Here is a 25,694-nt window from a genome sequence, read left to right as displayed (position 1 = left end):
TGAGGGTCGCACTGTTATTTACTCAGTGTATGCACATCTGTCCAGTGTGTCCAACCCTGTCCAGTGAGCTGACAGTCTGAGCAGATAAAGCAGTGTGCTCCCCATTTTGCAGAAGGGGAACTGGAGTTCGCTGATGTTTAATCTCCTACCCAAGGTTATGCAGAAAGATTGTCTCAGGACAAGAACTGAACGCAAACCTTGGATTCCCAAAGCTGTGCTTTAAACAGAATGGACATCTGGTTAAGATGGTGAATCTCATAATGCAGCAGGATGCAGCCTCCCTGGTGTTAGGCAGCACTGAGCAGAATCTGAGAAGCGCTTGCGAGAGCAGAGGGGACCCAGGGGACCCTTGGTGAGAGCCGGACTGAGCCCAGCAGCCAGCTCAGTAGTTCTTGCACAGTCATCCTGGAGATTTTTCCTGAGAAAATACGGCAGGAATCAGGCCAGCTCTAACCAATCCTCTAGCAGCGTTCCTTCTGCTCCTGAGATTATATTACTTTTATGGGTGCACTGGTGTGCTTTCCACTAAGAAAGACAACAGCTCGCAACTAAAATGTCTCTTCAGACACTCTGTTAACATTTCTATGTATTGGGTTGCAAGCAAAATACTGCTGCCGCAGTGAGCCTGCGACTGAAAATAGCCCACCCAGGCACAGGAAGGTGATTCAGAAATTGCCTGTGTTTTGGGGAGACTCCACCTCCAGGCAGCTCTTAAACCAGCAGCGCTCTGCACAGCCTGGAGGTAGCAAGACGGGACATGTCCCTATGCTGGGATCTCCTCTTGTCCCATCCAGCCATCCCAGTTCTCACCATCAGCATTCACTGATGGTGTCGGGTGCGTACGCAGGTTGCTCAGCTGATCAGAAAACAACTGAAGGGAGTTCTCTATTGGAGGGAGCATCTGCCTGCTGGAAAGGAAATGATGGGATTCGATCCCATCCTTCCAGCCTCTTCCATGACCTACTGGGTCCTTGCATTTGGAGAAGGGTGATTGGGAAGGGGGAGGGCATACTAGGAACATAAACAGTACAGATTTGGAGGTAGCGGAGTAGAGGTTAGGAAAGGATAAGGGGGACAACCTCATGTGTAATATTTAACAGGAGAGAGTATATAGGTATAGGAGGATGCAAGGAAGGCTACAAGGGGCTGAACTACTCTAGGCAGCAACTCCACAGGCCAGTGCTGCTGCCACTGTCATGCCAAACTACTCTAAGGACCAAACCTGGCCAAACCACCTCCAGACAGCGTGGGGAGTCACTCCTTATTCCAAAAGACATCTCTGACCAGTTCTCTGGGACTTTTTCTTTCAAGTGAAATGGGCAGGAAGGAGCAAGAGACCTGTATTAGAATTCAGGAGACTCCCCTGAGCCTTGTTCGTGCTAAATATATGAATTTACAAGTTATTTGGTAAATTGAAAAATCTTTTCTTTCAGGAAGCTATTTCTGACACATCCTCATGTGTGATATCGTCTGGAGACTTGTTGTTAAATTTTGTTCTCAAGGCATTAGGGGTTCTGGTTGTTCCTTGTCTGAGATGTGGACTTACTGCTTTGCACAAGAACTTAGACTCCAAATCAAAACAGGTTTTCAGTAACAGTTGCATGCGAAAAGGAAGAAAGTTTTGCTTGTAGATGAACTCGGAATGATGTCTGAATATAGTAGGTAAATTTGCATGTGGAATTTAAGGGAAACCAGCTAATAGAAGTGAAACATAGGCTTTTTCTGTAAATAATTGTTGAGATCTTGTGGTTTTTTCAAGGAGGTAAAGAACTACAGTATTCATCCAGGTGAACACTTTCTTTTAGCAAAAACACAACTTTTGGTTTATTTTTCCACCAGAAGATCAGAAAGAACTGTGTGGGGTTGTTTTCTTGCTTATTTTTTTATTTTTGAGAGCCAAACTGAAAACTTCATCTCCAGCATGGAGAAGTGCCCTCTTGGCTTTGAAATGGCTTGTTCTTGTGCCTCAGCGGGTAGAGGGTGGGAGCCTGAGGCTATTGCAAGTTGTTGTGGTTCATAGTTTTAGCTCCAGAGGTGACTGATGTTTGGTTGTCATGAATATGCATAGCAAGAGATGTATCTGTTCCAAGTAACTCATAGTCAAAGTCAAAATGTTAGCCAGGTTTAGAAAATAAAAGAAAAAACCAAAACAAACCAACCTCAAACCCCCCACCTTGCTTCTGTTTTTGGCAAAGAGGGCACAGAGAGAAAGAGAGGAAGCAGAAACTTGTGTTTGTTAGAGGACAATACATCCAGGTCTTTACTCAGTAGAGCACAGGTCTGCTCTGGGGTAGGAGCTTGCTGTATGGTTAGTGTCACCACCTCCATCCCAGTCTGCATCCTGCAAATGTCATTACAAGGGGATTGTCTCTAACTCCATGTTCAGATTCATTTGGACTTGAATGTTTGACTTCAGTCATGAAGTCACCACCTTAATTCAGCCTTACACCTTAATTCAGCCTTACACATTCAGCCATGTATAAGGCTGAATTACACATCATTGCTGTGACGAGTAAACTTCAAGAGTGGGAGATGCTTTGCTTCGTCCCAAATAAAAGCAGCTGAGTTGCTCTGCAGGGAAGTTTCCGGAGGTGCTCTGCTTTGTGGGATCCTTTCTGGCACTTTGTCCCAGGAGGGATGAAGAGCACTGATGTTTGCAATGGCAACCGACTGGGAAGACTGGCATCAGCTTCATGTCCAGCGGACAAAGTGAAGAGCCTCTGGGGTGTGGACTGGCAACTGTGGAGGAGCCAGCTCCGTTCCCTGCCATAAAAAACCCATTTCCAGTCCAATTACCCAGAAAATGTGGGTTAAAAAGGCAGTTTCTCTGTGGGGAAAAAGCTCTAATATTAAGAAATTGAGTGAGTGGAAAATTCCTGTGGAAATCTAATGTGGGGCAAATTCCCATAATGATATGCAGTTATTTTTGCAAGGAAATAGGCTGATTGTTTTTTCCTGCTGATTTTCCAAGGGACTGTGCCTCTGTTCTGGAGAACTATTGTATCTCCCCGTGAGCTTTATCAGGAAGGACATGAGAAGCACTCATAATGAGAATTAATAAGTTTCTGCTGATTAGTAAGAGATACTTCCACACAGTGGAATTAGTAACAAGTAAATCCATCAAATCTGAGGCTAGAACCAGTAGCTGACTTTTCCAGATCAGGACACAGAAAGATTAAGAATAATTTGCTGAAGGCCACGGAAAAGTCAGGAGCAGAGCTGAGATTCTCACGTATGAGTCAGAGGGATCCTCAAAATAATTCCACTTGCTATAAAACGGGAATAATCCCTGGGACCCCCACTGAACCTACACCGTGGAGAAGGTGTTCTCTAAAACATGTCCCTTAGCCTTGGTGCTCTGACTCTGAGCATGCCGGTGCTCTGCGTGCTTGAGATGCAGCTTTCCTTCGCAGGGCATCCTCGCCCGGAGCGGCTGGCTCCCTGGGTAGGGCCGGCCGAGCCTGTGGATGCTGCGGGAGCCAAGACCAGCCCCCGAGAACTGCTCTCTCCTCTTGGCCAGCGCGGCTGCCAGGGTGTTCGTTTGTCACATGTCGGGGCTCTCGGTGGGGTCTCAGTATGCAGCTCACAATATCGGGCAGTCTGGACAAGCCCCTCAGGCCTGTGTGTTTTTCCTAGGTATTTCAGCGCTCCGCTATAACTGGTTTCCAAGGGCATTAGGTGCTCAAGTACCTTTTGAGAATATGAGGCTATGTCTCTCTTTCCTCATATGTGAAATGGAAGTAAGAGCACTTCATCTCGCTCCTGTGTGCAACTGCATTAAAGACATCAAATGCTACAGGAATAAAGGGCAATAAATAACAACTTTGCCTTTTTGTTATGACACCAGCAGGGACCAGCAGCAGCAACTGGCTCTACATTTCAGACGTCCCCTGGGGTCAGGATTTCTGGCTTACTTCCAGTTTTTAGCAATAATTATTTGGTCAGCTTTACCTGTTTGGCCTTTTGTGTGCGTTTGATGGGAAACACAGAGGACTCTTACTCTCCTTTTGATGTGAGCCTGTGGGTAAGCTGTGTTTGATCAATGCGGCGTCACTGTGCACACACTCCTGCCCTTTTAAACCAAATCCAAAAACTTGTGTCACTCCACGCTGCTACTGTGATCACACATTGCCTAGGCAAGGAGCAGCAGCAAAGCTTTTCAGTTCTTGTGTCTACAACACTGTTCTTTGTGAAGAATAGCAGGCGTCCTTCGGCTATGCCCGATTTGAGGCAGTATCGGACTGGATATACAGCCAGGAGTTAGAAAGAAGTGCATGCAAAACAATTATAATATTATGACATGATAAAATATGAAGATGGCTAGTTAAAGAGCGAACCAGGTCAAGTACAGGTGGAGTCAGAGCAGAGTCTTTGTGGCTGGAGGCTTTTGGTTTCCCTGCAGAGGATACGTGAAATTTCCTACTTGTATTACAGTAACATCCAGAACAATTGCCCGTTGTGCTAGGAGTGTGCAGAGACCTCCGGAGGAATTCCTGCCTGTAACTACAGCAAGTGACTCCACGCTCTCAGCTGACAGTGAAAAGCCCTGGTGTAGGGCTGCAGCTGGGGACAGGGATTCGCAGTTTAGTCTCACAAATGACTCTTGGGGGTAATGAGTTACCTGAATCAAAACCCTATTGAGGATAGAAATTGTTTTTAATTATAATGCAGAATAGGCTGAATGGCTTGAAAGAGGTGCCCTTCTACTTTGTCTGCTGTCTGCAAAGCAGGGTTCCTGGTGGCATCTCTGTAAATATTGTGATTTGCTGTAATGATGTGAGGCTGTCAGGAGGTTCCTTCCATTCAAGAGCAGTAGCCGTCAGTCTTAATTTGATGCTGCCTCACTTGTACCCCTCTTCTCCCAATCCCTGCTTTCCTGTGGAGGAGATTCTTCGTGACACACAAAATAGCTAATGGTATTTAACACCTGTGTAAGGGAGATGCAGGAACAAGGAAGTGCAACCTCTGAGAGCCAGAGAATGGGCCAGGTTTAGCACAAGTGGTAAAGATTGTGACCCTCTGAAGATGTACATATTTTGGATATAAAGCCCAGCCTTTCATTGGAGAAGGGGACAGCTGTCCCTCCTCAGCGGGTGGATGGAGGTTCTCTGCTCACCTGGGGAAAAGAGGAATCAATATGCTGAAATCGCCTCATTTTCTAAGCAAGGAAACATGTTTCACCACTGGTGAAACAATGGCATTCAAATCCTTACAGGAGATGTTTGAGCTTTCTGGGGAAAATTTAGTCTTAAGTGTCAAGGGGTTCCTCTTGTGGTTGTGGGAGTGCAGACATAGTTCCCTGGGATCCAAGGGCAGTGTGCTGGGAGAGGTTACTAGTGCCACGAGCACACAAACTGACCTAACTCAGCATGGCCATGCAATCCAGCTCAGAAAGGTTTTAACAACAGCGTTGCGTCAAGAGAAGGGGAAACAACCAAGGACAGCATGTAATGGGATCCTCCTTTCACCTTAAGCAATGGCAGGTAGTTACTTCTACTGTCATTTCTTCCTGAAATCTGGCAGATCCATAGAAAGGACTCCCATACTCCGAGTCTCTCCTTGTTGTGGGGACACTGAACATTTGGGAGCATTTCTGTTGCCTGAAGGTGGGTGTCTGGTGCCATTAGAGTTGCTCTGGCATGTCCTGCCTGGCTCCTAGCTGTTACTCCAGAGGGTGCAGAGCTCCATAGGGTCTGTGTCGCATCTGTCAAACCCGAGCAGATGGTTTGGACCCCTTACAGTGTCAAAACTGACAGCAGACTTATGTGTTTAGTATCTCGAATCTCTCCCCTTGTATAGCTGATAATTTCCCCTCTCACTTCAGCTCCTATGACTTTGTGACCCCATCAGGTCTGTACTGTGGAAGTTTTCCTGAAACCTTTGCTGACCAAGTGCTTATGAGTTTCCAGTCTGAGCAATTGCACTGGTGTTTGGGAGAATCATGTTTTCCCTGTCCCCTAAGACAAGAGGAACCTAGGGGAAGGATTGGGGTCCTAGCACAGAGAAGTGGGAGCTGCTGTCCTGGGACAGTGGTGGAGAGGAGTTCGCTATGTGCGTAGCTTCAGAGGATTTTGTGCTCTGTCATAACCACATGCAGCAAGTGAAACATTTCATCAAGTTATTTTAATCCATTAGCAATGGATTTCAGGAAAACACCAGTAATGTATGTAACGTGCACCCAGGAGAAACAGCAAATGGTTGGTTAGAGAATTTAGATTTTAATTAAGTAGATAACGTATGCTTGCATTTAGTCTTATAAATGAAAATGTATTCACTGTAGAGTAGCTGGGTTCTATTAGGTCTCCCTGAACATAAAGAGAAGGGTTGATTACTACTGATTACTGAACTATTAGAGGGTTGTGCCTTGAGCTGCTTGATTGTAGCTCTGTTTGCTTCTGTTGCTAAAAGGGCTCTTGTCTGCTACCCAGATATGTGCGAAATAGGCAGCGTTTGGACTCAATTTGAAAATTAATTCTAGGTTACAAACCTCAGCAAATCATACAAATAATAGTGCTGGTTACTTCTCTCTGGTCATAACAGCAGGTTTTCATGGCTTGTGGAAGCTTGTAGCAGGGATGCTGCACATCACTCCCACTCATGAGAGGCAGAGGTGAATGTGCTGCTAAAAAAGGGGTCACAGCAAGAAAAGAGCTCCTGGAAGTGAAAAGCAGACTTGGAGCTCTACCAGGGTATTCCTGTGCTCTGTGATGTCTCCTTTGCATGGCAACATCAAAAGATTACAAGCCATACAATACACTTATAAAACTACTTGATCTCTGGATGCCCTGCGAATATTAAGTAGATAAGCCCAGCAACATCTTAGGAGGTAACCAAATATTATAGTGATTTAGCAGTAGGGAGACTGATGCACAGGGTTGTTAAGTGATTTAGCTTTGAAGAAAGCTATGGGAGATCCCATCATGGGATGCAAGTCTCCCACCTCCAGCCACCAGCGCTGCCTCTTTGGTGTGCTGTTGATCCACGCACTTGTATTCACCAGCAGGCCACTGAATGCTGTTCTCCCTATTTTGAAAGCCGATGCTGAAGCATTAAATAAACCACAAGATTTCAGGGACTTCTGTAATACAGAGGACTCAGGTTTCAGAGCTCTCACAGCAGAGCAGCCAGAAAGCCAGAGGCTCTGCTTCACACCTGAAGTGATCTCTCTTGATTGTTAATTGCCTGGGGAAAGGGTTTGCCCAGGAGGTAGTACAGCCAGATGATACCCAGCTGCCCAAATGGCACTTTGGGCCGTATCAGATGGAAAGAAGTTAGGGTAGTTTCATGCTGCCCTGATTTGCTAGAGACCAGACAGTGGCTGCTGGCCTCAGGAGGAAGGGAAGGAAAATGTGTCTTAAACCTCACTTTCTTATAGCTTAGCCAGGCCACAGCTTCTCAACCAAAGTTTTCTGTTTACACGCGCGTTTTTGGCCTTTCTTGAGCTCTTGTCATTTATCCCCATCATCTTGAAATGCCTCCCAGCATTCCGAGTTCTGTCTTGGCTGCGCTTCCCTGACCACCCAAGGAGGATGTCAGTTCTAGCCATCACCTCGAAGGATGTAGTTTCCCCGTAAAATGCATTACCAAAACTGTTAAGCAACAGACTACATACGTGTTTAGAGAGATTTGTCTTCCAAGAAAAACTTATTTAGGTTTTGTTTGATGGCAAAACCTGAAGGAACTGACCATGGAGTAGTGGAAAGAGTCCAAGACCTCTTGATCCATGGTCCTGGCAACATATCTGAATATCTGGAAGAAGGACTTTCTAACAATTTCCATTAATGGAAGGAAAGCTTCTTAAACTGCTTTCATTTGTGATGGAACTCTGTTACAGACTTAGTTAAGTTTTAGTGAATTTGTCTTTAGAGAGGAATAATCTGTTTGGGTCTACAGACGTTGATAAGGGCCTTGAGAGAGCTGGGTCTGGTCGCTTACTCTGTAACAGACTTGATGTGTGGTTTATGAAATGTCTGCACCCCAGCTCTTGGTAAAGATTGAGGCTGCAATCAACAATGGTGCATTTTTTTTTTTAGCTTCTATAAAACTGGAGATAGCCATCGATACATACGCAGCAGTAAATGAGCAAGTCTGAGCTGATGGGCATTCATGAGACACTTGCATCCTAAGATGAAGACTTCTAGAGAAAATGAATACAAATCTGGTGTGTTAGAAAAGATTTTGCATTCTGCTGTCTATCCTTGCTGAGTGCATAGGTGAAAGAAAAGGTGACCTTTCCTGGGCCCCTCATTCAGCATGTTTCACCTTCTCTTGCATTTGTGCAAGGGGATGTGAAGGAATTGGGGGAATCTTTTTTTTTTGCTTTGTGTATTTAGGACAGTAGAGAGTGACTGAAATTGTTAAAAGACTGAAAGTCTTGTGAGGGGCTGCCTTTCATGAAGGGGAGGAAAACATTGTGCTGGACAAAGGCAGTGTCGAAGCCTCTAGCTGAGAAGAGAACAAAGCCTCCGCTTCTGTTGCTGCCTGGCTGCGCAAGGCCCCGTCCCTTAATAGACTGGTATAATGCCTAAAATGGGCAACACCGCAGTGGAGTCCCAGCAGTTCCCCCCAAAGGCAGTGTTGCTGTGGCTGCATTGTCTGCCTGGAGCAGGTTATCGGGTGCTGGCAGGCTGGGCCTTTTGCAACGAGATGCTGTGGTAATAATCCATGTGCAAGTTTGTGGCCATTCACAGTAACGATAATGGAGTATATTATTCGGGCTTTTTAGCTTCTCGTAACAATGAAACCTTCCTTCGATCCCTCTCATTCCTTCCATGCTGGCCCATGTGTCCAACCCACTTAAATAAACCAGGAAAGTAACCATTAATGTCAAAGTTCCATAATTAAATGCTGACTGACTCACTGCTCGTGCTTGCAACATTGTACTGTAATTTTTAAAGAATATCCAAGTTGACATTAGACTTTTTAAACAGATTAATTAGTCACATTTCATTTTAAGTGGCGCTGACTTAATAGATACTGCTAATATACAGTATGTATTTACTTAAAGCCATTATAACATAATATTTACAGGATACTTAACATGTATTAATTACTGTATAATGAACCTCGTGACTACAATATCGCCATTCTTGCATGGCTGTAAAAGTTTTATCATCTTGTGAGGGGGTAGGGAAATTAAAATAAATTGCATGCACATTGAATGCTTATTTTTCATAGGAAATGTGCAAATTATAAGAAAATGTAAACCAGGGAGCCCAGTAAATCACAAACAGCTAACAAATGCTCTGAGACATGCTATAATGTTTTTATGAGCCGGTTTTACAACCCATTCATTACGCTGTCTGTCCTTCTGAAAGCTGGTTATTAGACTGACTGTGCAAAGTAACATGTGAATATCTGTGCAACTACCCATGAAATCACAACTAGGTTGATCACTTTGATTTTCCCCTTTTTGTCCTGGGAGATGTCCTGAAACGTTTGCGCTAATACCGTAGCTCCATGACACGTGGCAGTGCATTTTGTGCTGCAAGAGAGGTTGTGCTGAGGAGCAGCGTGGAGCTGGTACAGCGGTATGTATTCCTGCAAACAAGATATGGCCAACTCAGTCGCGTCTTCCTGCAGACAAATGACTTTGGATGCTGCAGAGAGAGATGAACCATGGCCTCAAGTGTTGCTCGGATCGCTCGGGCCCCTGTGCCTGTGTTTCAGGGCAGTCCAGCCTGTGGGTAGATGCCATCAACGGGTGCAGTGAGGGGTTTTCTGTGGGTCGCTTCTGCCGCGGGGTTGGGAGTCTGGAAGGTTGCAGGCTGTGAGGTGGCTCAGCGTGTCTCCCCCTCGGGAGAGCCCGTGTGAGATTTGCCTGCTGGAAACGAGGAGAATATCGTTGCTCGAGGCAAGGGGTCACTGAAGTTTGTCAGCCGAGAGAGAGAGAATATTTGCTCCGTTCTGCCTGTCAGCTGTCTGGGGGATGGCTGCAGGTTGGGCTGTCTGTCAGAGGGAGGTTAAAGGTGTACTTAAACTTGGATGCTGGAGGAAGTAAATGCTCAAGGACCTCTCTGCCTGCTCCTTTTTCATTATGTGTCTGATGTGCAAAATAATGGAAGCTGATAACCCTAGAGACCTTGCTGTCGACCCCGCAGACTCTTGTAAAGTGAGCGCACAACATGCCAGAATAGGCACAAAGGGAGAAGCGCAGGCGTTTGACAGCCAGGCAACGCTGGCGTTCTGTAATTTCCCTTCCACTGCCACATTACAAACAGCTTCATATTCAAATGGCTGCCTGTCTATGATTGTCCAATTATTCACTGCATTCTTTCTTTGATGGCACAGATGTTCTCAATTTCTTGGAGTAGAGGGTTTTTTCGTCTAAAAAGTCGTTCCGCCTCAGAAATGCAAAATTCTCCACAGTTCACCAGGTTCTCTGATGGGTTTGCATAATTGGTCTTCAATTTGCCTATTGTTTTGTAATAGGAAGCCTATGTTTAATTTCATTTTTGTAAACCTGTAGAAAGAGCAGAACATTCTGCCATTTAAGTCATTCTCCTCATTAGGATCAGTACGGCTTGTGAACATTTAGACTTGATGATAAGGCACAGATTGTGCTGAAAGGAACACATGCTTTCTTCTTCCATTGTTTTAAACACATTCTGAGGCCGATCCAACAAGATGTTAAACACGCGCAGCTCGCTTTGTACCTTCGTAAGGTGCTTATCTCCTGGCAAGGCCAGGCTGGTCGTTTCTGGGTGTGCTGGCATGCCAGGGAGGGCAGCCCAGGTCCATTGTGAGCAGGAATTGTTCGAATTGTGGGCATTGGTGACTGTGTAATTTCCTGGGAAAGGACAATTTGGTCACTTCTGAGTGATGGCTGCGAGTTGCCCTTTCTAGAAGGGGGTGTTACACTTTCCCAGGGCCTCAGTTTCCTTTTGTGTAATGGATGTACTTATAAACATACATGTGGATAAACTGTTAACCCCCATTTGTGGAATAACTTGGGTGTGTCAAAAGGCACAGATTAATTTTTGTATTATTCTTAGATGGTAAGGCAAGGTAGAGATACCTGGGTGATACAACAGTCAAAAGTGCCACGTAACAGGAAAAGGCATTTCTAAAACTTCATGGGAACAGTAACAAGAAAATGCCAGCAAAACATTATGCCAGCTAACGGGGAGCTTGCGGGGGTAAAACTTAGCAAGTCAAATGCTGGGGAATACAATAAGAAATTTAAAAGATTAGAGGCTTGCCAGGATAATTCAAAAGAGATAAAGGGATGACCCGGGGAATTACAGCCTCACAGCAATCCTGCGTAAAAGGATTAGGGAAGGGGCCAGCACTGAAGATGTGCTGGTTACCCCAGGACCAGGCCAGGTCTGTTGGTACCCTTCCCTGTCACAGAGAAATACCCTAAGGCTTTTTTTTTCCCCAAAGGCGTTTGGTGCAGAGCAATAAAAGGTTATTGCAAGAGCTGCCGGTGTCTCTTGCAGTAGCAGTGTGGAAAGGCCCTGCCACCCACCACTGATCCTGATGTGGCTGTGCTGCAGTGCTGCGTGCTGCCTAACCAGGGTGCTTTAATACTCGTAAGAGGCTCATGGCAGTGTCCCAAAACGGCTTGAGAGAGGCTCGGCTTCCAGAAGTTGCAGAAGAAAATGTCAAGTGTGGTGCTCTCCTTTCATAGCAAAGGCTGAGAAAAACCTATCGCAATTTAATGTTTGCAGAAAAGTAACCAGCCTTGTGCTGTAATGGCTAGACAGGACCATGCTGGGATGCTGGCAGTGGAGACAAGTCCATCCCTATATGGGAAACAGATCAGCCTGTACTGACAGGCCATGCATGGTTTCTGGAGGGAGACATGCCATTCCTGCTGCTGCCAGTGCATGTTCCTGATCCAGGAGAGACTGTCTCCTAAACCCCTTGATGTGCTAGGTCAGTAAGAAATTACAGTATAGTTTACATAAAGGGAACCTGCTTTCTAGCATAGCGTACCTGGAGGAAGCCAGAGGAGGACCTCGGAGTGATATGTGATGCCAACGCTTTGGAGGTATCTACATTTGTCTCCAGACTTGTTCCTGGTATCAAATAAACTGATGCCTCAGGAACAACGCTTGTACTATCCATCTTAGAAGGCAGTCAGGAAATAGATTTACCAAGTTACATGCGTGTTCTCTGAGAAGATAACAAATACCTTACTCAACAATACATCAAATGACGGTGTTCTGAGATGGGGAGGCACAGGCGTTACCAAAATCTCTACATCAAAGCCCAGTGGATTTCCCTCTCAGCACTGGGATTTCCAGTCAAAGTCACAATAAACTGACAATTCCTTTGTGTTAGATCTCAGGTACGCTGCCCAGAGACAGAGCCGAAAAGCAGGCAAGCTGTCTTGTGGGTCAAAAGGATGAGCTCACTGACAGCACAGGCTTCTTTTATGCTGTTACCAATATCAAAGCCCCTTGTTTCTTTTGTGTTGGTTTTGAAATGATGGAAGATTGCTGCTGCTTTGTTTCACTTCCTTCTACCTTTAAATAAGAAATTTCTTTTCCAGACCCATCTGCTCTTTGGAGGAGAAATTTGATAGTTTCCAGTCTCTGGCTCAATGGATAGATTTTTTTTATTTTTTTTTTTTTTTTTAAGTCAGCTTATGGAAATTCCAGCTTTGTCTTTGTAAAATGCTGGCTTGGGATCCATTTTTCCCCGGCATTACCCCCTTCTGAGCTTGCAGGGAGCTGGTAAGAGCAGGGGAGGAGAGGACTGAAATCTGAGTCCTTATTTCAGAATCTGAAATCTGCACTTGGGGCCTATTTTCAATTTGCATTGTCGTGTAGCTGCCTCTTCCTCCATGGAAGCCTGTCTTTGCTGTCCTTATAGCAGCTTGTGAGCGTTGGAGCTCCGAGTTTACCGTCACGTGCCTGTGTAAGAGAGCCGTTACCAGCTCTGTTTCTGAAGTGGAGTGCTGCAACACAGCCTTGGCTTCATTAGCAAAACTTTGATTGCTGTTCTCGGTTGCCCAAACTCAGGAAAACCAGGCTTTGATTTTCCATGAGGGCTGTGTTAGGTGAGAGGTTTGCTTTTGCTCTGAGTAGTGGGAAGCACTGGCTCAGGGTCCTGGTGTAGCCCAGATCTGAACATCTGGACTGAGCAGGTATCCTCAGAAGGCAAAAGTGGCCCACTGGCCCGTGAATCCACGGAGAAGTCAGTGTTGCGCTTGGAATGGAGAGCCTCGGAAAGCACGATCTCTAGAAAACAGGTCTGATGTTGTGACTATTACAGCTGCTTCTTTCTCCTCCCTAAAAACCTGTCATCAAACGATTGGAGATGTGGAGTGTGAGCCTCATGTATCCAATGGGAAGGGGAAGCCCTGGCCATGTCACCCTGCAGCTTTGCAAGGGCAGGAGTGCCAGAGTTGGGCTGCTGGCCCCTCGTTTCCCTTCCCTTGGTGAGGGCACTGCTCCACCTCCCCTCTCCCACCGCGGGACCCTGCCCTTCTGCGTGCGGCGTACCCAGCCCCCAGCAGCATCGTCTCTGGAGGGCGAAGGCCCCGCTCTGCGGAGGTTTCTGCTTCCAGGGCTGGGACAAGGGAGTGGAGGAGCAGAGCTGAAGGGAGTCTCTTGCCCCGCATGGTCAGACTGGACCTGTCTGCTAATAGCTGCTAGAGTTTACCATCCCCTGCCACGTTGTGGAGAGGTCTGGCTCAGCTGACAGTGGTTTGTTATCTAAATATGACAGCATAAGGTTTCCTTTCCAACTGTAAAGCCAATATCGAAGCAGGTTGGAGCTTGGTTTACAGATACAGTCATTTCCACTGAGTGTTTGTGTCCCTAAGGGTAGAAAGATGACAGCAATTTTCCATCTGATGACAATCCTCAGCACCAGTCTCAAATGCCAACTGTAATTAAAATTTGTATGTATCTTCAAGGGTAATATTCCTTATTCTCTTGTTGACAATTGCTGCTTCAAGCTCCTAGGCTTAACTAAATAGGAGCAGTTCGTCTTTAAATGGCAAGTTTCCTCTTTCCCTAGTCACTGATTTGTGGCTACATTTAGGAGTGGCACAGTTTTAATTGCATGATCCTTTTTTTCCCCAATGTTTCTCTAGGCCCCTTTACTAACCAGTATTTACTAAAAATTCTGAGAGCTCAGGGAAGAAAAAAAAAAAGATCCATTCACTCTATTATTCTTGTAGCAGACACAGTCCAAAAGCCCTTTTCTGTCACACAGTGTCAATAATTGTTTAATCCATGTAAAACAAGCTGCTTTCCACACTCACTCCGTTGAGAAAACAGCAGTCTCTGTTCTCTGGTCGTTAAAGACAACACAAACCTCCCGGGTGCGTGGCCACCGCTCGGCGACTGTTCGGCGATGCCGTGTGAGCAGGACACAGCCGTGCCTGGGGTGCCGCGTGCCGTCAGCTTGCGCTGTCAGTGGCTGACACGGACACTGAGGTTTGATCGTAGCCAGTAATCCAGCAGGAAAAGCAAAGATGAACATGTTGTATTGAATATTCTGGAGTGTTTATTTTGGGTGGCTGGGGAGAAATGACTGCTGTAAGTACAGTGGGCATATTTGCAGCATATTGGCAGATCCCGCTGCTCCTTGCAAGGTGAGGGATGTTGAAGTGATGGATGGGCCTGTGCCAACTGGCTGGCTTTGGATCAGGTATCACATCCGCAGAGTGCCGGAGGTAAACATGCACTAAGCCATCAAAGACAATTTTCCATGTGAGATGGGTAATCCAACCTGGACGCAGCCAGCTAAATGGAAAGTAAGAGGATTTTAGAGGCATCCTGGGCAAAAGCCACTTCTTATGGCAGAGTGGTTCAGGAATATGCACTGTAATTAAGTCTGACCTGACTGCTGCTTCTACGGCTTGTGCAGAGCGGTACAGGAGCGCTTACTGAGTGTGTGAGTGTCACCCCAGGGAAGCCGGGGCTTTGCTTAGCTTCTCCCTTCCAGAGCTATCTGGATTTTAGTAGACTTTTTTGCAAAAATGTTTCCTTACAAAATCATTGGAGTTTTCCATAATGATTAGTATTGATGTGATTTAGTTAATAATCATATTAAATGACTCAACAGGCAAAACTGTGATCTTCACTGAGCACTGGCAGTGCTTGGCACGTGTGCTCTGCTCACGGAGCTCACCAGACCCAGGCTGTGGTCTGTGTGTAGCATCACGCTCCCTGCCACGTGTGAGAAGACTTGGATCAGCACTCTATCGAGGCCTGTTTTCCATCATTAAATTTGCATGTATTATAATTGGTTAGAACGTTTTATGTTAAAGGACCTCAAATTAGTTTACAAACCACTGGGCAGTCTGGTTTTGAAACAGAGATGTTCCTTAAACATCTTAAGGAGGAACAGACTCATTTAATGATGCAAAAATCCCCCTCTGCAACCGTTCACAAGGAATGGGGTGAGAGCAATTTGAGGATAAATAGGGTGAGCTGGGATTTGGAGACCCAGGTACGAGACTTGCAGGACCCCATGGAGGGTGTCCCTATAATGCAATTGTCTCCACAGATCAAATCTTCAACATGCTACTTCTGTCTTCCCCTCCAGCTGGACGAACCAGGCCCCGTCCACACTAAAATTTGCTTCTTATTTTGGAATATTCCTAATGCATGCCTGTGCACAGAAGTGTGGTGGGTAAGCTCAGTTGGGAGCTTGGTTTTGCTTCCACAGTTGCCTACTCGGCAAGGGCATCTCGGTCCCTGTGTTTTGGCTGACTAAGCCATCTCTAGCAAATAACGGATGCGGGGAGACTTGGCCCATCTGGTTTAAGATTTTTTTTGTTTGGTTTTTTTTTTTGTTTTTTTTTTTTTGTTTTTGTTTTTTTTTTTTAGAACTCCTAATCCTTGTTCACCAGCCTGGCATGGTTTAGGTTGGAAGAGTGGCCAAATATATGTACGTCCGTGTGGCTGCCAGCTGAAAAAAAGAAACAGAACAGCTGGATTTTCTTTTGCCTTCTTGAAGCCAAGCTTGAGCAGATCTCCTGTGAGGCGATAAAGCAGCACATGCTGGTGCAGTGGGATTACAAATCCTCTTGCTTGCACCAGAAAGCCTGGGCAGTTGTGATTTCGGTGGCACACGACCAGGTCCACCGTTCCCCACCTCCTTCGCGTCACCTCTGCTGAGGGACAGCATGTGTTTTGCACAGATTTTGTGTGGGTGAGATGCTGATGCTCATTCTCTTTCTGGTTCCTATTTAATCTTGGACAAATCACTTCACCCCCTGAGCCTGTTCTCTATTTGTAGTCGAGATTAGGAGTGCTTCCCTTTCCCATTCTGACCGTAGGCTCAGAATAAGAAATTACTTTTATTTTGCATATAAACTCCATGCATTTTGCGTGCAGTCCCTGGTGCAGTCAGGCTTTATCTTGCACAAGACATCTGATGTATCCGATTATAAATGATAAATACCCATAACCACAAGGACATATTTCCTTGAAGTCTGTGTGCATACTGATGTGGGGAACAGGGCTGCTCAACACTTTCCAAAAGTTCATTGCAGCCGTTTCCAGTGCCTTCCAGATTTTTTCTTCTCCATCTCGCTGCACAGTGTGCATGGCATGGGACATCAAGCATGAAAAATATGCAGCCTAAACTGAATAACCTTATTTCTGCTGATTTTATGTGATCAGGAGATGCCACACTTCCAATTCAGGAGTAAATGAGAGACTCTGTTTTTCTTTGCAAGTGTATTGTGAGCTTTATTGTTTAATATTAAAGCTGCATTGTGAAAAGTGGCCCATAAATGGCTAATAAAAAGAGCGTTTACAGCTTGTAAAGTACATCAAGACTTTACCCTGGTTTGCCTAGGGAAATTTATATTTGTGTTCACTGTCTGGGGTTTAAGAACTGCCTTTTTTCTTTTTTGGACCCATTAACAGTGATAGTGTGGACAAATATCTTCCCTGATTAATTATGTTGGATTATGCTGAAGCATTGCCAGGAGGAGGAAGAGCAGCTCTGCAGCCCTGCTCCTTCCTCAGCGTCAGGGTAAGGATGCGGCGCAGTGAAGGGAAGCGCTGCCCAGGGCTCGTGGCTGGTTGCAGACTGCGCTCTGCAGCAGGACTGTCCCCACGCTGCCACATGGCACGGATTGCTCGGTGATCGTCTACCTAACACCTGGGAAGCCCGGAGAGAAAAATGAACTGCTTGTCATACTCCTGTGAGCGTGGGCAGCAGAAATACCAGCTTCATCTGTGGATCTTTCCCATTGCCTCCACCTCCCTTGAGTCTGTCTTTAGTGACTTCATTGACATTATGCGGATTTTTTGCCTTTTCCTTGCATGTTTTCTTCCTCTTTGAAGGAGTTAAGGGAAAAAGGTTGCACGTGCAGTCTGCTTTTTATCTGGTGATAATACTGGACCTGCAGTTATCTGTTTCAATCACATTCTGTAATTGTGGACAATTCTTACTAGAAAACTAGATAAAAACATGGGTCATTTCTACTGACCAATGGTACCTGTGAAATATTACTTTTGCTTTCCTTCTAACCTCAGAGAAAAGGGCTAAGCATGTAGGTAGCTTAGATCTTGGACCTTGCAGTTCAGATTTCTGAGGACAAACCTGGCGTAAGTTTGGAGTTCAAGGATTCGTGAAACAGAGCTGGTCAGGAGTTCTCATAAGAGGTCCTTCAGATGTAGGAAATGCAAGCAATGTTTACTGCTGTATAAAGTGACTTGATGACAAGCTATTCTCAGATGTGGAGATAAGCAGCTTTTCTATCTGCCAGAAAAACCCTATGTGAGAATATTGTGTGGTTGGAATCAGAAATTAAACACTTCCAAGTTCCCGAAACTGCTTGCCTGCTAGACAGTGGATTCCTTCTCAGGGATGACAATGACCATCCCTGCTCCTGAACATGCACACACATGCATGCTTGAAGTCACCCTGAAGGTGGGGGGGAGAGTTCATAGCTGAGGATCTTTGGTTTGTTTCCACACAGGACCTTACAGACTCCTGTACCCATCAAAACCCTTCAATGCAAAATTCTGAGGCACTTGTGCACTGTGCCTTGGGGCTTTGATGGAAGATTTGACTGCTCGGGATATTTGCAGCTTTTAATTTCTCTGTTCTCGGTCTCTGATAAAGACCTGTGGGACGCTCATTGCAAGTGAAGCGATGGGGAAGGAATTGCCCTTGGGTATACTTTTGTAGCAGGAGAGTTTTTGAATTAAATAGTGGGGTGTGATGTTATACCCCAGATTGCTACCAAGCCTGTTATATTTAGCAGCATGTAAATTTGTCATATAGTGATATACTTGGAACTAATGCCTGTTCTTTAATCACAAAATCTGCCGTAAGTTTTCTGTTTCTTTCTTTGCCTCTCTGAGACGTACGTAAATCTGTGCAGGTCCAAGCACACAGCCTAAGCACATATGCTGCTAGCTCATAAGAGGTGACCCTGTCCACTGTCTTTGCCCTCATAACAGTTCATTATATTGTCCAGCATTTTTGAGCCAGACTAGGTGAGATTTATAGGTTGCCTGGGGACAATCATTTCAAGAAGAAAGATCAATGATATGCAAGTCAGTGGAAAGAGCAGCAGGTTCCAATAGCTGGCCTGTTGGAAGGCATCAAACATCTTCATAAACTATTTAAAGGTAGAAATGATCATTAACCTTTGCTGTAGCCAATTACATTCAGAGCGGTCAACGCCATTTAACACGAGTCAGGGTGACACCCAGTTAGGCTGTGCAGGAATGTGGGTATGTTAATGCTTTGAAGTCATTTTCACACTGGGTCTGTTTTGGAGGAGGCATTGGACAAGCAAGCTGAACAAAACAACGGCTCCTTGCTCACCTCAAACGAGCTCTCCAGCCTTGCTTTGGATTGAACTGCAGCTGAATCGCTTTACATCCACCTCAAATGAGCAGCCATGGTTTCTTTTTCTACCTCCATTAGTTAATTATTACTATTTTTAAGATGGTGTGAAAGCATTTCGTTTTTCCTATGGGAGAAGTTGTGACCCAGATTCTTCCTCGCAGTGGTGGGAGAAGAGCAGCTTGTTCAGGCTCAGCTGGTTTCTTTGAAACCACCTTGAGGAGCTGACGTCACCGTCCCTCTTTGAGACATCTGCAGCTCTACGACAATACATCCCTCGGCTGCTTTTGCTTTAAAGGGTTGTAGCTCTTGCTGCTGCATTTTGAGTGGGATCTGTTGTTGACAACCTCAGTCCTGCCTCTTCTCCTCCCGGCCTCTCTGATGCTGAAGCAATGACATTTTTCCGAAGCTGCCTACATTTGGTGGTTTACTGCCGACTGCATGTGGCCCTCTCATTTTAATTACTGCTGCTGTGTCTAGCGCTATATGCTCTATAATGTTTCAGAGACCGCTTGCGATGAAAATAAAAAATAAGTAATACATTACAGGTTACGACCCAGTCAATCTCTGTGTATTGTAATTCATGCAGCTTTATAGGCCGAGCTTTCCAAATGGTTTATAGCCCACGTAATAACAGCAAAACCCTGAGACGCAGAGGAAAGGCGAGGGAGGAATATTGTCTTTCTAGGTTCCTGAAAGGCATCATTTCCTGATGGTTGCTTTGTTTTTCCAATTCCTTTGCTCTTGAAAGAAAATGTCAACACACTTAACTTTTCATCTCCTGGTTTCCAGGGGACGAAACGTGATCAGTCGTCTGCTTGCTGAGGAAGGGCTCTGGTTGCACCGAGCGATCTCAGCTGAGGTTTGGGACACTTTTGCACTTTGTAGGCGTTATAAAGTTTTGTAACTGTTTTAATGGGCTTTGGACCAGATCGGGAGCGACTAATCAGATACAATTTTGAGTATTCTGGCTTCAGATCAACGAAACACTTAAGCATGTGCTTAATTTTAAGCACTGCAATAGTTCTGCCCACAAAAAACAGAGACAAAATGTCGTCCAGCCATCCTGCTGAGTAATCCTAACAATTATTTCTCATTCTTGTTTCTTCTCAGTTCTGCTTTCCCCCCACAAACTCTTCTAAGGCAGTCTCAAAGAGAGAACACAGAAAAGCTAAAATGAAACAGCTCATGCAGTGAAGCACAAGCAACATGGGGAATTTTTGTTTAGAAATCCAAGCAGCAGATTTCCATTATTATAAATACTGGCTGAATTCACTTGTGACAATACACAACATTTAATTTACATGTAAAGTGACAAATTAAAATCTGAAATTCCCTATTTTGTTCTCTGAGTGGAATATAACATGACAGGCTTTGAGAAATGCCTCGGCTCTGCCCCAGTGGCACCACAAGCCTGGTGGTGCTGCAGCCTGCACGTTTGCCCTGAATGTGACGGAGCTTTTAGCAGCAGTCAGAAATAATTCGACCCAAGTACTCAAAGGTGTTTGGGTGCCTAAATCTCATTTCAGTTAGGTGGTTTTAAGCAGCTGGTCCCTAGATCCTGGCAAGTGGGCTGAAATACAGCCACTATTTGCATGAAGATCAGAAAAGTGACTTGTATCAGTAAGGGAAAGAAATATTTGTCATTCCCGTATGGTGCAACGCCATGTGCGTGGCTGCGTTTAGTTTGGGCTAAGAGGCGGGCGGGACCTGTCTGGGCAGTGGCCGGCTGTTCAAAGGGACAGTGCACAAACAGCGTGTGTGCAGAGCAACCCTTCCCAGCTTGCAGGAAGGAACTGGAGGTTATCCTGAACTGAAGATGTTTCTGCATCTTTGCATTCGTGTCCCTGGTAGTGCTGCTTTTGTAAAGCTGATCCATACCTTTCACCATCCTTACAGCCTTTCCTGGTGTCTTTTCCAGGTCTATTATCTCTGTTTTTGAATCAGGAAGGTCATAGTGGCACAGGGTATTCAAGACAGGCCTTAGTGGTCGTAGCTGAATATTGTGGTAGCTGAAGGAAAGAGGTATGTTTGTCTGTTCAGCAAAGAAACTCATGTATATCTCTGCATGAGGTGTGCTATGTGTTGGAAACAACCACTCGGCACTTCACTGGGATGGACATCCCAGACTGGGTTGTAGATGTTTCCCTGGTCCACTGATGGTCTGGTCCAGGCTCTGGTTCGTTGCCACCCTTACTACTAACCCCCTGGTTATTGCAACCTCAGAGAATCCTCTCGTGCTGCAGCCGAAAAATAGCCAAGACATGGGTAATGCTTATACCTGCAGCAGCCCATGTTTTACCCTCAAATGACCTCTCTTTTCTGTTTGCTTGTTTTACAGTCCGCTGTGTGGAGGCACATGAGAATACCCCATCATTGCTGTAGCAGTTCTGTTTTGACTATGGCAGGTTCAGGGCACGGATAGGTGCCACTGTTCATTTGTTATAGTGGCAAACAGCATCAGCCCAGCTGACACTTGCATCCATGAGCGCTTTCCTCTGTAGGAATTCACAAAGCAATTGCTTAATCTTTTCTGACACTCTTTTGGTGTTTAAACAAAAAAAACTCCTGGCTGATTCCCATTCCCAGACACTGTGATATAGAGACCTGGAGAATTAAAGTGTTGATGAACTCCTTTTTTTAAATTATTGCAGTAGAACACAACAGAGAGTAGTTTTAACTAGGCTAAATGAAACCTATGTTTTCTGAGTGATACTGATGTCTTTTTCAAAGAGACATGAACAGCAGCTGCTTGCTGCCCTCCAAGGCAAGCCAGACCCAACTGCTCACAACGGCAGAAGACACAAGTGCTCTCTCTGTTGAACTAAAATCTGTCTTCTGTGGGCTGAGCTCCTTCTCCTGATCCTCGGCGCCCTGAATTCAGTAGGAAATCGTCCCGTGACATGGGACGGGATGTCCTGGACATCCCCTGGAGCAGGAAGAGTTGAGAAACCTCAGCACTGCAGCGCTGGGACCATCGCGGGTCAGATCAGCATGAGAAGAAAAGGGAGACTGTCCCTACCACTCCCAGACAGAGAGCACAGATACCACTGCAGGTCTCAACAGACGTGTTTCCCCTGTATTCCTCAAACCAGACATTTTGAAAAAGTTCAGCAGAAATTATGCCGTATGCCAAGTGTCAGGAGCCACCCAGCATTGTGTTCTGGGCTGAGGATCCCCGGGTTCCCCTGTAAACCAGGGAGGCACGTGCTCTGCTACCTCTGCCCATCCCTGTGCATGGAGATTACCATTTCTCAGGGCGACAGCGTCAGCAAGAGGCAGCTTGATATCGTGTCCCAGGAGCGCAGACCCTTGTCTCTCACGCTGTGTGGCAGACTTTAGAGCAAAAGGTGGGCAGGAACTGTGCCAGCTATCTGATGACCTTTATGTTCAACTGTGTTCACATTCACAACCCTCAGGCTAAGTGAACCAAACACTCCTCCCGAGGGCCTTATGTTGTGCCACACTCCCGCTGCAGCCGTCTTGAAAAGCAAATATGTTTTTGGTTTGTTTTGTTCTGTTTCATTCCTGCTGGTACCAAATGCCAGCACTAGGCACAGGGAGTGCTGCAGGGAGAAGCCAACAGCTAACACTGAAGGAATGATTCTGGAGGTAGCATGCTCACAAGTAGATGATTAATAACATTTTGCAGAAAAAAGATCTCTAGCATGCAGTGCCTAGCATGGAAATTATTTTCCAGAGCAGGCTGGGTGCGAAGAGTAGCAGTGGTATAAAGGAGGGCATATGAGCTCTCATTCTGCAAGCAGAACATCTTGATTCAGTAACAGAGGGCATACGGGGGTTACGTCCCGACGCAATGGCATGTGATACAGCGCGGGGCAGGCATAGCGTTTCAGAAAGTGCACCTTGCTGCCTGCAGCACGAGGGGAAATCACTGCAGGCCACTGAATACGTGGGGCTGTGCAAAGTGGGTTAGGACCAGCATGGCTTGGAGACAGGCTGCGAACAGCACAAGCTCTGCCTGGACTTTCTGTACCACTGCTCCTGCCAAATTCAGCGGTGAGACACCCATCAATTGCAGGTGGGAGAGAGTCCGACAGATGCCGAGGCCTTTTGGAAACCCCATCAGTTCTCTCAGGACTCTTCCAGCATTGCTTTGTGAAAGGTTTCTGTTTGCTTCCCGTTTCTCTTTGTGCTACTGGAAGCAGTCCTGGTGGGGCAGGTCTTTCAACAAACCCTGCAGTCTACTGCAGCTTTTCAGAAGGAGCCCGTGGGCTGTAGGCATCTCTCAAGCCTTTTTCACCCCCTGACCTTCTTCTGCTCTCTTCTTAGCCGTTTGTTCCCTGTCCCGCCCTGGGCTTGCCCTGCTCCCACAGCAGTTTAGGAAGCCACGAGCTGGCAAAGTCATGGCAGGGATGTCAACCTCATGCAGGAGGACACGTCCATGCAACACACAGTGCGCTGTTCTCACCCATCTCCAAAGTGCAAGGGTCACGTGCGGGGACAGCCCCCTCAGCAGCACAGTTGGTTTCTGCTCTGAGGAAAGGGAGGTGAGGTTTCTGTACGAGAAACACAAAGGAAAGATGTTGGAAGCAACCACCAAACCCAAAAGCCGCCACCACCCAAAAGAGCAAGATCCTCAAGCCCCGCGGTCCCGGGATGTTTTACCTGGGTGTTCCAGTGCTCTCTTCAGGCTCAGCACTCGATGCACTGACTCGCTGCCACGGACCCAGCAAACCTCCCACACGTGGTGATTAATTAATACTCATGATGCCTGCTCAACGCGAGACATCTAAAGCTGCTGAAAGAAGGATGTTTTGATGGCGATATCCATTTAGAAACATAGAGTGGAAATGAGGAGCAACCCCTTGCAGCAGAGCTGGAGGAGGCTTCCTGGCGGGGGAGCCCGCAGGGGCCCGGCTCTGCTGAGGGAGGAGAGGCAGCAGCCAAGCCAGCAGCGAGCTGCAGGCCTGGGTCTGTTATCCTGCCGGGCGACTATTTTTAAAATCCGAGTCGGTGACTCAGATTAGCATCCTACGGCTTTAGCTCTGCTGATGGATTTCCCCAGCATGCAAAAGGAGCCTGGGTTTTCTCTGCATCACACAGAATTGCCTGCCTTGTAGAGCAAGGATGTGTTTGTTTAAGAAGGAGGTTGGTGTCCTGGAAGGGAGAGGTTAAGGTGTGTAGGTAAAAGAAAGCAAGCGGTACTCCCAACACTGCCGACCAACCTGTGTGATACCTACCTTGTTCAAAGAGAAATGATTATCCAGCACGCCCTTTATTTTTACGCAAGGTGGGGGGCCTGGACTCAACCTCACAACAGCCCCTCTGCGCCGGGGGGTTGCAGAAGTGCTCGGGGAAGCTGCGGTTGTTAAAGCGTTCCCCCAGGCTGCCCCACACCTGGTGGGCTCTGCGAGGCCCTGGTGAATCCCCGGAGAGGCTGCGAGGTGCAGCGCGGGAGCTCGTTGCTGGCCTGGCTCTAGCTCAGACCGCAGGGGTGGTCTCCACGCGCTTCGGCAGCGCTGCCTGGCAGCAGACCCACTTGAATTAGCAATTATTGAAACCGCTGCTGTATTGGTACAAGATATTATTAGCCTGTACGAGCCTTGTTGCAGTGTGTATGTAGATGATACAAAATGCTGGGATAAAGCTGTGTTAATCAGGGATATTCAGAGAGCTAACACATCCCTCCTAGCGCGGGCGGTGATGTTGGATGTGTTACCCTCTGAGGTTCGTAGAATAGCAGCAGTAGCAACGTGCTGTTCCTGCTTCGCTGAAAGGCTGTGGATTTAATTTCTGCTGCTAAGTAGTGCTATTTGCAAACCCATGGAGGATACAGAGCAGATTTCTAGGACATGGGCTTGTATATATTCATCCTTTTCATCCCATGCTCTTGACCTTGGAGTATAATGTATTCTTGTGTACCTTTGTACAGTAGCCTTGGCTAGACAAGTGAGGCGAGAGAATGAGCCAGAGGTTGTGGTACTGATCTGGATTTGGGAAAAACAGGTTTAATTCCCTATCCTTACGCAGACTTCTTGTGACAAAACCTTGCATAATAAAAACCTTCAGGAAGTGAGGTTCAGCAACAATGACACAGAAACTGCAAAAAAAAGCATTTGCAAAAGGCACAACACATCCTAAGGCACTTGGTTGTTAAACTTCAAGTGTTGTGTCTTGCCTAGAGGTCCGCAGAGCTCGCCTGTGTGCGTACACTTGACCCTCCAGTCTGCTCTGCTGCAAACAGTCTGAGTAATGGAGCTGCACATTTTTGGCTGTGTGGATCAAATAGCAACAGTTGTGACTGCAAATTAATAGAAGAGGGGGAAAGTAAGAACATAAAAGGCTACTTTTCAGGCACTGGCTGCCAGGATCTTTTCATAGGGCAAGGGTGGGTCAGGGAGGGCAGTGGCGGGGTCAGGATAAATCCTCCTGGGATGTCTCTGTTCCTGTCCCGTTACAGAAGAGTTCACATGACGGCTCCACCCAGGGAATGGTGGGAACCCTGAGCAGATATGTTCTGACGATCCATTTATTTATTTATTTCCCCAAACTCCAGAGACACTTTAAAAGAATTTCCTAACATGGCTGTAATCATTTCTACAGGCAGCCAGCTCTAACTTAATTTTCAGGGATGATCTCCTCTTCAGAAGTGGCAGAAGGATTGTTTTAACACGGCGTATGCTGGCAGCAGAATGAATGCATTTGTTGCAAGTCCAGTGCAGAAACTGCCACAGCCAGGGTGGATTGGACTCTTCTTGATTGTTCCTGAGGAGAGGAGCAAAGGGCTGAGAGGGTCGAAGAAACTGAAGTTAGGATTTGGGGAAGAGCAGCATTTGTTTCCACAGCAGAAATCAGCCACTCCAGTTCTTCAGGTCCACGTTCTCTGGAGAAGAGGATAGGTAGGACAGGGCAGGAGCATCCTTCAAATATCATTAGTTTTAAATAAAAAT

This window comes from Opisthocomus hoazin, chromosome 20 (assembly GCF_030867145.1).
Source record: "Opisthocomus hoazin isolate bOpiHoa1 chromosome 20, bOpiHoa1.hap1, whole genome shotgun sequence".
NCBI lineage: Eukaryota > Metazoa > Chordata > Aves > Opisthocomiformes > Opisthocomidae > Opisthocomus > Opisthocomus hoazin.
The sequence above is the reverse complement of the archived record's forward strand: the minus strand, read 5'-3'. Positions refer to the sequence as shown.